Source organism: Zea mays, chromosome 3, assembly GCF_902167145.1.
Source record: "Zea mays cultivar B73 chromosome 3, Zm-B73-REFERENCE-NAM-5.0, whole genome shotgun sequence".
Lineage (NCBI taxonomy): Eukaryota > Viridiplantae > Streptophyta > Magnoliopsida > Poales > Poaceae > Zea > Zea mays.
Genome location: NC_050098.1, coordinates 162521249 through 162535699, shown reverse-complemented (window position 1 = coordinate 162535699; position 14451 = coordinate 162521249).

The window sequence follows — 14451 nt, the reverse complement described above, 5'->3', positions numbered from 1 at the left end:
AGACAATATGCTATAATAATCTATCTATATTATTGATGCTTGATGATATAAATGAAAAATGTGGGGAATTCGGTGGGTGCGGACCGTGGATGGATGGATTACCTTCATCGGCAGGGTTGTGGCGGAGGAGGAGTAGGCCGGCGACGGGGAGGAGGAGCAAGCCGATGGCGCCAGCACCAGCGGCAGCGCTAAGCCTCGGGCGTGCGGCGGCGGCTCGGTGTCGGCGGGCCCGTCGGTGGCTTGGTGGTGGTGGTGGGGGGGTGGCGTGGCTCGGGCTCGAGCGAGACAAGTGACGAGGGAGAGAATGGGAAAAGAGGGGGCGGGCCATCATGTTTATTCTAGCTCGGCGCCAAGATCTATGGCGCCGAGCTAGGGCAGCCATGTCGGTGCCGCGTTAGCCCTCGCTTGCCGACACGGCAGGCACCTCGGCTCCATAGGACATGGAGCCGAGACATGTTATCTCGGCATCAAGACCTATGGCATCAAGCAAAGGGTCCAAAAATGGAATTAAGTCGTGTAGAGGTCTAAATTTGAAATTTCTTCGGAAAAGGGCCAAAATACCAAAAATTCAGACAAATCTCTTGTGAGCCTGGCAGCGGTCGGTTTTTTGCATCTACTAAGACTATACATATAGTGAAGAAACCAAACATAGTGCACTTTAAATTTCTACGGGTGCAGTTGCACACACGAGGAAGGGAAACATTCATGTTGTGTGCATGCGATTATGAATTGTGATTTGTCATGGTTTTAAATATAGTAAATCTACTCTATAATGGTATGAATGTCCATTCTTCAAAATTATATATGTAATCTTAAAGATGGTATAGATCTTTTGAGCTCTTAAAGTGAAATAGTGTATAAATTGGCACGAGCACTATTAGGTACAAATGCCATACAGTGTTGGTATGACATGATTTGACACTACAGTATCATGCATATGATGATGGCTAGACACTAGTGCTGGCACGACACGACACAATTAGAAATAGTGTCACACCTTATATTGTCAGTGCCATGTGCTCGTGCCATATTGCTCGTCTGGGCGTGCATAGCCGAGAGCACCTAGAGGGGGGGGGGGGTGAATAGGTGATCCTGTAAAAATCAAACACTAATAGCCACAAAACTTAGTTATAAGTGTTAGTACGGCTAAGTAGCTTGAAGCGAGTTCTTGTGAACACAACAATCACAGAGAAAGCAACACAAGGCACACAATTTTTATCCCGTGGTTCGGCCAAGTAGCACTTGCCTACTTCCACGTTGTGGTGTCCCAATGGACGAGGGTTGCACTCAACCCCTTTCAAGTGATCCGGTGATCAACTTGAATACCACGGTTTTTCCTTTAGAGTATTGTTCCCGTTTGCGAGGAATCTCCACATGTTGGAGCCTCTCGTCCTTACAATAAAGATCTCAAAGAATGCACAAGAGTAAGGCTAGGAGAGCAACACACACAACACATAAATCCGCAGCACACACGCACACAAGCCAAGACTTGAGCTCTAAACGTAGCACAAAGAGTTCACAACTCGAACGGAGCTCAAATCACTAACACAATCGATCAAATGCGCGGAGACGAAGTGTGGGAGTCTTAGAATGCTTAGTGAATGCTTAGATGTCTCCTCCATGCGCCTAGGGGTCCCTTTTATAGCCCTAAGGCAGCTAGGAGCCATTGAAGACCAACAAGGAAGGCTATCCTTGCCTTCTGTCGAGTGGCGCACCAGACAGTCCGGTGCGCGATTGCCTTCCAAATCAGGCACAGGCGACCATTGCTCCTCTAGGCTGGTTGGCTCACCGGACAGTCCGGTGCACACCGGACAGTCCGGTGCACCAACTGACTGTTGGAGCAGTCCACGTGTCGCGCGAAGATTGCGCGGCCGACCGTTGCTCAGGCGACCGTTGGCTCACTGGACAGTCCGGTGCGCCACTGGACAGTCCGGTGAATTATAGCCACGTCGCCCCAATGCTTTTCCCGAGAGTGACGAGTTCACCGCGGACCAGCCTGGCACACTGGACACTGTCCGGTGCACCACCGGACAGTCCAGTGTGCCAGACCGAGCTGAAGATTGGTTGCACAGAGCCAAGCTTTTCCCTTTTCCTCTCTTCTTCTTTAGTCACTGTTTCTAGCACTTAGATAACCATGTTAGTACATAAAACAATTCACTAAGTCTAGAAACATACCTTTTGCCTTGATTTGCACTTTTCACTTTATTTGGCACATAAGAATTTAATTAAACGTGTTGGGCACTTAATCACCAAAACATCATAGAAATTGCCCAAGGGCACATTTCCCTTTCAATAGCCACGTACACGCGACAAAAGGGGTTATATATGATGCTTAGAGCAACTCAAAGAAGAATGCGAAGCATGTACGTGACAGAATCAGAAATTCACGTACACATCAATTACATAATTGGACATCATCAAACAATGCTCAAATAGTAGTGAAAATAAGTGGTAATTTATTACATCACAATGTCCGAGACATCCACAGAGTCATTAACTTAAACCATAATCAAAGTGTTGAACGAAATGTGTACGATAAGGCCTTCATAGGCAACTGACTAGGGGTTTGCCGCTAATCTACTCTAGAACTCGCCGAAGTCCTAGAACTCCTGAAAGTCCTAAATGTGGCCTTCATCTTCTCCTGAGCAGGAGTTGCAATGGGGACAACCTGGTGTTTGGTGTTTTAAGCAAGGGTGAGTACACATCAACGTACTCAACAAATGTCCCATTTAGCTAAAGTGGGCTAGCTATATGTGGGGAAAGCTCAAAGCAGTTGCTTTTAGATGGTCAGGTATTTATTACTAGTATATAGGCAAGTTTTATCAATTACCCCATGTTATTAACCCAAAAAGTACCCCCTCCAAGAGGAAATACCAGAATCCATCATTATAATTATCATCAATAAGCCATCTTCATAAATGTATCCAGAATATCTCTAATCAAAGGAGTTTCCAAGGCTGCTCATAACCGTGAGCACGACTGATATACCAGTTTCATTCCTCTTCAGAGACCCAACACTTTACCCATGAGTCGTGATTCCCTATCTAGCCTAGGTTTGCAAGACCTGGTCTTCACTACCGAGGTGAGTGGCTAGGGATTCACTACGTAGCCTTTACAAAGATTCCCCAAAGGTCATAGTCGCCCATTAGGTTTCTCTAGTTTGATAAACATAGTACCTCTCCCCGCAGGAGGGGTGACTAACAAAAGCAAAACGAACGAACCTCGGCACTCAGCCTCGGTAGAGCAAGTATTGTGCATGTACCGCATTGACGGCACAACGGTGAAGCCGACTACACCCCAAGTTCTTCTAATTAATCAGCTAAGGGTGTCCCATACCACCCTCATGGTTATACTATTTTCTCGGGTGGTCATCCAACCAACAGGTCCTTACGGAGAGTTACTCGAGAAACAACCCGAGTCCCCTAAAGTGTCATAAATTCATCATCATATCCAAAATAACATCATCATATCATAAATATTCTCATCATTTTCATTGATTAAAGTAAAACACTAGCATGATATTAATCATAGTAGCCAAATCCCAAAGGATAACCAAGGACGGGAAAAACAGAACACTAGTCAATCATTAGGTTGATCATGGTATGCGAGATTATGAATTATAAAGTAAGTAGGACATAATGGGTCAGAGGACACTTGGGGAAATCTCCTACAACTCCCTTGGGAACCACAAACTGCTCATTGTCTATGCAAAACAACCATTCATTCAACACACTTGGGGAATAACAAAAGAATAGTACACCACACATATGCAACAGAGTAATCGCAGTTTCAATATAAAGGTAAATACAAGAAGGTGCTTTCTAAGTTTGGGGTAGGTCACTATGCCAAGTGGTCTGTTGTTCCCTAACCAAGTCTATCTTAATACAATCACTTGATCAAATATAGTTAGTTCAGGGATGGCATTATACATTAAATAGGGTTGGATATATAAAGTTAAGCATTTGAACATTCATGGGGGGTTTCTATGTTTATTTTATCCCTAATAGAGTTCCTATGGCTTCAAATCTAACCTAGAGATCAACTATAAATTGAGACTTAAAAACAATAGGTGGGCAGTATTTTAACAGATAGACAATAACATGATGAACATTTTGCATTTTGAACCACCTAATTTGAAGTTCATATGACAAAGTTATGAATTTTGAAAGCTTTGGGATTCAAAACCCTATTTTAAACACATTTCTCTAATTAAATAAAAGCATGGGGGTCTCTCTGCATGATCCCAGGGGCTTGGTTGCAAGGGCTGAGGACGGCGGGTTGAAATCCGGGAAGTCAGGGGCCTCTTAAGCAAAGTGCCCGCGGGTGAAGGGGTATCGGGGTTTCTCGGCCACCGGATCAGGAATAGATGGTCGAGATTAGAAGCACGGAGGGGTTGATATGGGTGGGGCCCACTGGTCAAAGACCCAGAGAGGGGAAGAGAGAGGATGTGCGCGGGGAGGCTGCTAGGCAGGGCCCACTGGTCAGGGCCGTCGCCTACCTCGAACGCGCGCGCGGCGAGCGAGGTGCCGCGGCGCCGTGACCAGAGGCGACAGGGGATTTGGGCGACGGCAGATGGTCGGGGAGGGCCCACCATGAAGACTCGGTGCCGTCGCGATAGTTCACCGGCGTGGGCAGAGAGAGGATGGAGAGCGAATGAGAGAGAGAGAGGAGGAGAGGGCCTATGGTTCTCACCTATGGTGGAGCTCGGCCAAGCCAACTCGACGGTGCTTCGGGTGTGGCAGGTGCACGAGCGGCGGATGCCGTGCTCCAGCCTAGGATGGGGTCTAGGGCTCGACGAATGCATGGACGACAGTGCTTCCTAGCAAGCTTCAGTGGTGATGAGCAAAACTGAGCGGGGCGACAGGGGCGCGGTGGGCAACAGCCACAGACGAGACGAGGGAGTGGTGCGGGGTAGAAACCGGGGCAAGCAGTGGGGTAGGTCGCACGTGTGGGGGTGGTTAAGCTCTACGGCTTCGGCTATGGTGGGCAGGTGGGCGACGTGCGCGGGGAGGGAGTTGGGTTGGTAGTTGGCCAGGGGAAAGGGGTTGACAGGTGGGGTCCGCTGGTCAGCAGACCGATGCCAGCACGCTCGCAATGACCAAGCGAGGTTGTGCCGCTAGGTGGGACCTAGGGCAGGGAGAGCGAGGGCGAGTGCGCGGGTGAAGCTGGCGCTCCAATAGGCCGGTCCCACGGGTCAGAAAGAAAGGGGGAGGCGGGTGCTCGGCTGAACCAGGCCAAATGGGCCAAAAGCCGAGGGGAAGGGGCCACGAGCTTCATTTCCCTTTTCTTTTATTCTTGAATTATGCTTCCTTTTCCTTTTATTTTGTCATTTGAATTCAAATGCAAATATGCCTCAAATTCAAATTGGGACTCCACAAGAATATGCATCGAGCAATAATAGAATTTAGGGTTCATCATGATGCAACAATTCATACTCCCTTGGATTTTGATCTACTAAAGTATTATTACATCTCCAAATAAAATAGCCATTCCTCTACTAAAATAAAAAGAAAAAAGAAAATGGAGAGAGGATAAGAGAGGTAACACCTAAATTTGGTGGATATTAGAGAAGAAATTTTATACCCCAAATTCATGGTGTTACAATCACGTTCTGCCAAAGAGCATGTACGAGGCACAATCGTGCACTCAAGATGGCGTATGAGCAGATACATGCTTGGCCGAAAGGCTATGTGCTATTTAGGAAAGAATACGTGGAGGCATAGTACTGTCCGAAGTATAAATTGTCTAGGTTCATGGAGGTAGACTCTGGTGATGGACAGAAGAGGCAGCTCGACATCCCTATGACAATCCTGCGCCACCTTCCATTCATATCGAGGATCCAACATCTATACATGACCGAGAAATCCACGAAACAAATGACATGGCACAAAATGGCGAACGATACAATCCTGATAAGATGGTGCACACATCCAATGATGAAGCATGGAAACACTTTGATGCTATTCACCGTGAGAAAGCCAAAGAGGCTCGACGTGTTGCGCTAGCCACCGATGGGTTCAATCCCTATGGAATGACTGTTGCCCCGTACACATGTTGGCATGTTGTTATCCCCATCAATCTCCCCCTCAGTGTATGCTTTCAAAGACAGAACATATTTGTCGGGGACCATAATTAGGGGTACCCTCAAGACGCCTAATTCTCAGCTGGTAACCCCCATCAACATAAAGCTGCAAAGGCCTGATGGGTACGATTAAGTCAGGGATCAGTCCATACGAGCGACTCGATCACGCCTCGCCCGAGCCTAGCCTCGGGCAAGGGCAGCCGACCCCGAGGGGTTTCCGTCTCGCCCGAGGCCCCCCATTAACGGCGGACACATCTCCGGCTCGCCCGAGGCCTTGCCTTCGCTAAGAAGCAATCCTGACTAAATCATCGCGCCGACCGACCGAGTCGCATGAGCATTTAACGCAAAGGTAGCCCGACAACTTTGTCCTGACGCGCGCCCCCCGGCAGAGCCGAAGTGACCGCCGTCACTTCGCCGCTCCACTGACCGGTCTGACAGAAGGACAGCGCCGCCTGCGCCACTCCGACTGCAGCGCCACTTGACAGAGTGATGCTCACAGGAAGCCAGGCCCTGCCAAAGGCGCCATAGGAAGCTCCGCCCGACCCAGGGCTCGGACTCGGGCTCAGCCCCGGAAGACGGCGAACTCCGCTCCGCCTGACCCAGGGCTCGGACTCGGGCTAAGCCCCGGAAGACGGCGACCTCCGCTCCGCCCGACCCAGGGCTCGGACTCGGGCTCAGCCCTGGAAGACGGCGAACTCCGCTCCGCCCGACCCAGGGCTCGGACTCGGGCTAAGCCCCGGAAGACGGCGAACTCCGCTCCGCCCGACCCAGGGCTCGGACTCGGGCTAAGCCCCGGAAGACGGCGAACTCCGCTCCGCCCGACCCAGGGCTCGGACTCGGGCTAAGCCCCGGAAGACGGCGAACTCCGCTCCGCCCGACCCAGGGCTCGAACTCGGGCTAAGACCCGGAAGACGGCGAACTCCGCTCCGCCCGACCCAGGGCTCGGACTCGGGCTAAGACCCGGAAGACGGCGAACTCCGCTCCGCCCGACCCAGGGCTCGGACTCGGGCTCAGCCCCGGAAGACGACGAACTCCGCTTCACCCGACCCCAGGGCTCGGACACCGCCCTGGCCTCTGCCGACGACCTCCGCCTCGCCCGACCCAAGGGCTCGGACTCGGCCTCGGCCATGAAGGACAGACTCAACCTCGGCTTCGGAGGAGCCTCCACGTCGCCCAACCTAGGGCACAGGCCAGCCACGTCAACAGGAAGCGCCATCATCACCCTACCCCGAGCCGACTCGGGCCGCAGAGAACAAGACCGGTGTCCCATCTGGCCAGCTCCGCCAGATAGGCAATGATGGCGCCCCACTAGCCCCATGACGACGGCGACTCTCAGCTCCCTTACGGAAGCAGGGGGACGTCAGCAAGGACTCAACCGCTCCGACAGCTGTCCCTCCGCCAGGCTCCGTTGCTCCTCCGATAGCCATGACACCACACCAGCTGGGTGCCAAGATCTCTCTGGCTGCCACATTGGCATGTACTTAGGGCGCTAGCTCTGCCCCGCTAGACACGTAGCACTCTGCTACACCCCCATTGTACACCTGGATCCTCTCCTTACGCCTATAAAAGGAAGGACCAGAGCCTTCTTAGAGAAGGTTGGTCGCGCGGGGACGAGGACGAGACAGGCGCTCTCTCGGGGCCGCTCGCTTCCCTCACCCGCGTGGACGCTTGTAACCCCCTACTGCAAGCGCACCCGACCTGGGCGCGGGACGAACACGAAGGCCGCGGGATTCCCATCTCTCTCTCGCCGGACCCCGGCCTCCTCGCTCCTTTCCCCCCTTCGCGCTCGCCCACGCGCTCAACCCATCTGGGTTGGGGCACGCGGCACACTCACTCGTCGGCTTAGGGACCCCCCGGTCTCGAAACGCCGACAGTTGGCGCGCCAGGTAGGGGCCTGCTGCGTGTTGACGAGCAGTTTCCCGTCAAGCTCCAGATGGGCAGTCTCCAACAACCTCTCCAACCCGGGACGGTGCTCCGTTTCGGGAGTCTTGAGTTCATGTCCCTCGATGGCAGCTACGACATGATACTCCTTCCACCGCCGCGCGACAACGACAATGGCGGCCGACAACCCGCCCGCCGGCGGCGGAATCGACGACATCTTTCCCGCGTGGTGGAAGGACGACATTCGAGCTCGCCTCGTCCTCTCCCCCGCCAACGGAGGAGGAGGCGGGGCAACCAAGGCCAAGCGGGAGACCGCGCTTCGTCGGCTGTCGAGCGAATCGACGCCCCCAGCGCCCCAACGGGGGATGCGTCGGGCGTTGACCTCGCGTTTGAGACGGAGGCGAGCGCCGTCCCCCCGCGACACGCCAATCCCGAGCAAGTGGACGACGCCAGCACGCTCGCGGAGGGCCTGCAGGACGTCGCCCTCGTACCCAAGACGACGACGCAATCAGTCCCCGACGTGACTATGTCGCTCCTCGTCGACCAAAAGGTACTAACTGATTCCCATCCTATGTCATTTCGACTCGGCCTCAACCCGTCTAGCGACCTCGCTTTGGCGGGCGCTCTCGTTGAGGCGAGTGCAACCCCTCTGGGGTTTCGTATGCGGTCGCCTTGGGACCGATTGACGGACGTCTCGACCTACGGGCCCTCTGGGTCCGAGGAAGATGACGATCCCAGCATCTGTTGGGATTTCTCTGGATTTGGCAACCCCAGTGCCATGCGGGACTTTATGACCGCATGTGACTACTGCCTCTCCGACTGTTCCGACGGTAGCCGCAGCCTTGACGACAAGGACTGCGGCCCAAGACGCGAATGTTTCCACGTCGAGCTAGGGGATCCCTCCGAAGGCAACCATCTCGGCATGCCGGAGGACGGTGATCTCCCTAGGCCGGTGCCTCGCGCTGACATCCCGCGGGAGCTAGCTGTGGTCCCCGTTCCGGCGGGGGGTCACGACCCACAGCTCGAGCAAGTCCGCGGGGCGCAGGCCAGGCTCGACGAGGAAGCAGGGGCGCTCGAGTTGATCCGCCGGGACATCGGGCAGGTATGGGCGGGCCAGCCCCCGGCCGGAGAAATACGTCACCTGCCCCAGGGTTTCCAGCACCGCGTCGACGACGACGTCAGGGTCAGGCCGCCTCCCGCATCCAGCGGGGTCGGGCAGAACCTGGCAGCCGCAGCGATGCTCATCCGCGCGATGCCGGAGCCATAAACCACCAAGGGTCGGCGAATCCAGGGAGAGCTCAAGAATCTCCTGGAAGGCGCTGCGGCCCGACGGGCCGAGAGCTCTGCCTCCCGAAGGCAGGAATACCCCTCAGAACCTCATGCTGCGACTTCCCGATTCATGCGGGAAGCCTCGGTCTACACCGGGCGCACGCGCAACACCGCGCCTGCGGCCCCGGGCCGCCTCGGCAACGAGCACCATCGTCGCGACCGTCGGGCTCACCTCGACGAAAGGGTGCGCCGAGGCTACCACCCCAGGCGTGGGGGACGCTACGACAGCGGGGAGGATCGGAGTCCCTCGCCCGAACCACCCGGTCCGCAGGCCTTCAGTCGGGCCATCCGATGGGCGCCGTTCCCGACCCGTTTCCGACCCCCGGCTACTATCACAAAGTACTCGGGGGAAACGAGACCGGAACTGTGGCTCGCAGACTACCGCCTGGCCTGCCAACTGGGTGGAACGGACGACGACAACCTCATCATCCGCAACCTCCCCCTGTTCCTCTCCGATACTGCTCGTGCCTGGTTGGAGCACCTGCCTCCGGGGCAGATCTCCAACTGGGATGATTTGGTCCAAGCCTTCGCCGGCAATTTCCAGGGCACGTACGTGCGCCCCGGGAATTCCTGGGACCTCCGAAGCTGCCGACAACAGCCGGGAGAGTCTCTTCGGGACTACATCCGGCGATTCTCGAAGCAGCGCACCGAGCTGCCCAACATCACCGACTCAGATGTCATCAGCGCGTTCCTTGTCGGCACCACCTGCCGCGACCTGGTGAGCAAGTTGGGTCGCAAGACCCCCACCAGGGCGAGCGAGCTGATGGACATCGCCACCAAGTTCGCCTCTGGCCAGGAGGCGGTCGAGGCCATCTTCCGAAAGGACAAGCAGCCCCAGGGCCGCCCGTCGGAAGAGGCTCCCGAGGCGTCTACTCCGCGCGGCGCCAAGAAGAAAGGCAAGAAGAAGTCGCAAGCGAAACGCGATGCTGCCGACGCGGACCTTGTCGCCGCCGCCGAGTACAAGAACCCTCGGAAGCCCCCCGGAGGTGCCAACCTCTTCGACAAGATGCTCAAGGAGCCGTGCCCCTATCATCAGGGGCCCGTCAAGCACACCCTTGAAGAGTGCGTCATGCTTCGGCGCCACTTCCATAAGGCCGGGCCACCCGCAGAGGGTGGCAGGGCCCGCGACGACGACAAAAAGGAAGATCACCAAGCAGGAGAGTTCCCCGAGGTCCGCGACTGCTTCATGATCTACGGAGGGCATGCGGCGAATGCCTCGGCTCGGCATCGCAAGCAAGAGCGCCGGGAAGTTTGCTCGGTGAAGGTGGCGGCGCCAGTCTACCTAGACTGGTCCGACAAGCCCATCACCTTCGACCAAGCTGACCACCCCGACCACGTGCCGAGCCCGGGGAAATACCCGCTCGTCGTCGACCCCATCGTCGGCGACGTCAGGCTCACCAAGGTCCTGATGGATGGGGGCAGCTGCCTCAACATCATCTACGCTGAGACCCTCAGGCTCCTGCGCGTCGATCTGTCCTCCGTCCGAGCAGGCGCTGCGCCCTTCCACGGGATCGTTCCTGGGAAGCGCGTCCAGCCCCTCGGACGGCTCGACCTTCCCGTCTGCTTCGGAACGCCCTCCAACTTCCGAAGGGAGACTCTGACGTTCGAGGTGGTCGGGTTCCGAGGAACCTACCACGCGGTATTGGGGAGGCCATGCTACGCGAAGTTCATGGCCGTCCCCAACTACACCTACCTGAAGCTCAAGATGCCGGGCCCCAACGGGGTCATCACCGTCGGCCCCACGTACAAACACGCGTTCGAATGCGACGTGGAGTGCGTGGAGTACGTCGAGGCCCTCGCCGAGTCCGAGGCCCTCATCGCCGACCTGAAGAACCTCTCCGAAGAGGTGCCAGACGTGAAGCGACATGCCGGCAACTTCGAGCCAGCGGAGACGGTTAAGGCCGTCCCTCTCGACCCCAGTGGCGACACCTCCAAGCAGATCCGGATCGGTTCCGGGCTCGACCCCAAATAGGAAGCAGTGCTCGTCGACTTTCTCCGCGCAAACGCCGACGTCTTTGCGTGGAGTCCCTCGGACATGCCCGGCATACCGAGGGAAGTCACCGAGCACTCGCTGGATATTCGGGCCGGGGCCCGACCCGTCAGGCAGCCTCTGCGCCGATTCGACGAGGAGAAGCGCAGAGTGATAGGCGAGGAGATCCACAAGCTAATGGCAGCAGGGTTCATCAAAGAGGTATTCCATCCCGAATGGCTTGCCAACCCTGTGCTTGTGAGAAAGAAAGGGGGGAAATGGCGGATGTGTGTAGACTACACTGGTCTCAACAAAGCATGTCCGAAGGTCCCCTACCCTCTACCTCGCATCGATCAAATCGTGGATTCCACTGCTGGGTGCGAAACCCTGTCCTTCCTCGATGCCTACTCAGGGTATCACCAAATCCGGATGAAGGAGTTCGACCAGCTCGCGACTTCTTTCATCACGCCCTTCGGCATGTACTGTTATGTCACCATGCCGTTCGGTTTGAGGAATGCGGGCGCGACGTACCAGCGGTGCATGAACCATGTGTTCGGCGAACACATCGGTCGCACAGTCGAGGCCTACGCCGATGACATCGTAGTCAAGACGAGGAAGGCTTCCAACCTCCTCTCCGACCTTGAAGTGACATTCCGGTGTCTCAAGGCAAAGGGCGTCAAGCTCAATCCCGAGAAGTGTGTCTTCGGGGTGCCCCGGGGCATGCTCTTGGGGTTCATCGTCTCCGAGCGGGGCATCGAAGCCAACCCGGAGAAGATCGCAGCTATCACCAGCATGGGGCCCATCAAGGACTTAAAAGGTGTACAGAGAGGGTCATGGGATGTCTCGCGGCCCTGAGCCGCTTCATCTCACGCCTCGGCGAAAGAGGTCTGCCTCTGTACCGCCTGTTAAGGAAGGCCGAGTGCTTCGCTTGGACCCCTGAGGCCGAGGAAGCTCTCGGGAACCTGAAGGCGCTTCTTACAAAGGCGCCTATCTTGGTACCCCCAACCGATGGAGGAGCCCTCTTGGTCTACGTCGCCGCGATCACTCAGGTGGTTAGCGCCGCGATTGTGGTCGAGAGGCAAGAAGAGGGGCATGCATTGCCCGTCCAGAGGCCAGTTTACTTCGTCAGCGAAGTACTGTCCGAAACCAAGATCCGCTACCCACAAGTCCAGAAGCTGCTGTGTGCAGTGATCCTGACGAGGCGGAAGTTGCGACACTACTTCGAGTCTCACCCAGTAACTGTGGTGTCATCCTTCCCCCTGGGGGAGATCATCCAGTGCCGAGAGGCCTCGGGCAGGATTGCGAAGTGGGCGGTGGAAATCATGGGCGAGACCATCTCGTTCGCGCCTCGGAAGGCCATCAAGTCCCAGGTCTTGGCGGACTTCGTAGCCAAATGGGTCGACACCCAGCTACCGACGGCTCCGATCCAACCGGAGCTCTGGACCATGTTTTTCGATGGGTCGCTGATGAAGACGGGAGCCGGCGTGGGCCTGCTCTTCATCTCGCCCCTCGGGAAACACCTACGCTACGTGCTGCGCCTCCATTTCCCGGCGTCCAACAATGTGGCTGAGTACGAAGCTCTGATCAACGGATTGCGAATCGCCATCGAGCTAGGGGTCCGACGCCTCGACGCTCGCGGTGACTCGCAGCTCGTCATCGACCAAGTCATGAAGAACTCCCACTGCCGCGACCCGAAGATGGAGGCCTACTGCGATGAAGTTCGGCGCCTGGAAGACAAGTTCTACGGGCTCGAGCTTAACCACATCGCCCGGCGCTACAACGAGACTGCGGACGAGCTGGCAAAAATAGCCTCGGGGCGAACGACGGTTCCCCCGGACGTCTTCTCCCGGGATCTGCACCAACCCTCCGTCAAGATCAACGACGTGCCCGAGCCCGAGGTACCCTCGGCCCAGCCTAAGGTACCCTCGGCCCATCCCGAGGCGTCCTCGGTTCAGCCCGAGGTACCCTCGGCCCCCGAGGGCGAGGCGCTGCGCATCGAGGAGGAGCGGAGCGGGGCCACGCCTGACCGAGACTGGCAAACCCCGTACCTGCAATATCTCCACCAAGGAGAGCTACCCCTCGACCAAGCCGAGGCTCGGCGGGTAGCGCGACGCGCCAAGTCGTTCGTCTTGCTGGGCGATGAGAAGGAGCTCTACCACCGCAGCCCCTCGGGCATCCTCCAGCGATGCATCTCCATCGCCGAAGGTCAGGAACTCCTGCAAGAGATACACTCGGGGGCTTGCGGCCATCATGCAGCGCCTCGAGCCCTCGTCGGGAATGCTTTCCGGCAAGGCTTCTACTGGCCAACGGCGGTGGCCGACGCCACTAGAATTGTCCGCACCTGCGAAGGGTGTCAATTCTATGCGAAGCAGACCCACCTGCCCGCTCAGGCTCTGCAGACGATACCCATCACCTGGCCCTTTGCTGTGTGGGGTCTGGACCTCGTCGGTCCCTTGCAGAAGGCGCCCGGGGGCTACACGCACCTGCTGGTCGCCGTCGACAAATTCTCCAAGTGGATCGAGGTCCGACCCCTGAACAGCATCAGGTCCGAGCAGGCGGTGGCGTTCTTCACCAACATCATCCATCGCTTCGGGGTCCCAAACTCCATCATCACCGACAACGGCACCCAGTTCACCGGCAAAAAATTCTTGGATTTTTGCGAGGATCACCACATCCGGGTGGACTGGGCCGCCGTAGCTCATCCCATGTCGAATGGGCAAGTAGAGCGTGCCAACGGCATGATTCTACAAGGGCTCAAGCCTCGGATTTACAACGACCTCAACAAGTTCGGCAAGCGATGGATGAAGGAACTCCCCTCGATGGTCTGGAGCCTGAGAACAACACCGAGCCGAGCCACGGGTTTCACGCCGTTCTTCCTGGTCTACGGGGCCGAGGCCATCTTGCCCACTAACCTGGAATACGGCTCCCCGAGGAGAGGGCCTACGACGATCAAAGCAACCAAGCTAGCCGAGAAGACTCGCTGGACCAGCTGGAAGAGGCTCGGGACAGGGACTTACTACACTCGGCGCGGTATCAGCAATCCCTGCGACGCTACCACGCCCGAGGGGTCCGACCCCGGGACCTCCAGGTGGGCGACCTGGTGCTTCGGCTGCGGCAAGACGCCCGAGGGAGGCACAAGCTCACACCCCCCTAGGAGGGGCCATTCGTCATCGCCAAAGTTCTGAAGCCC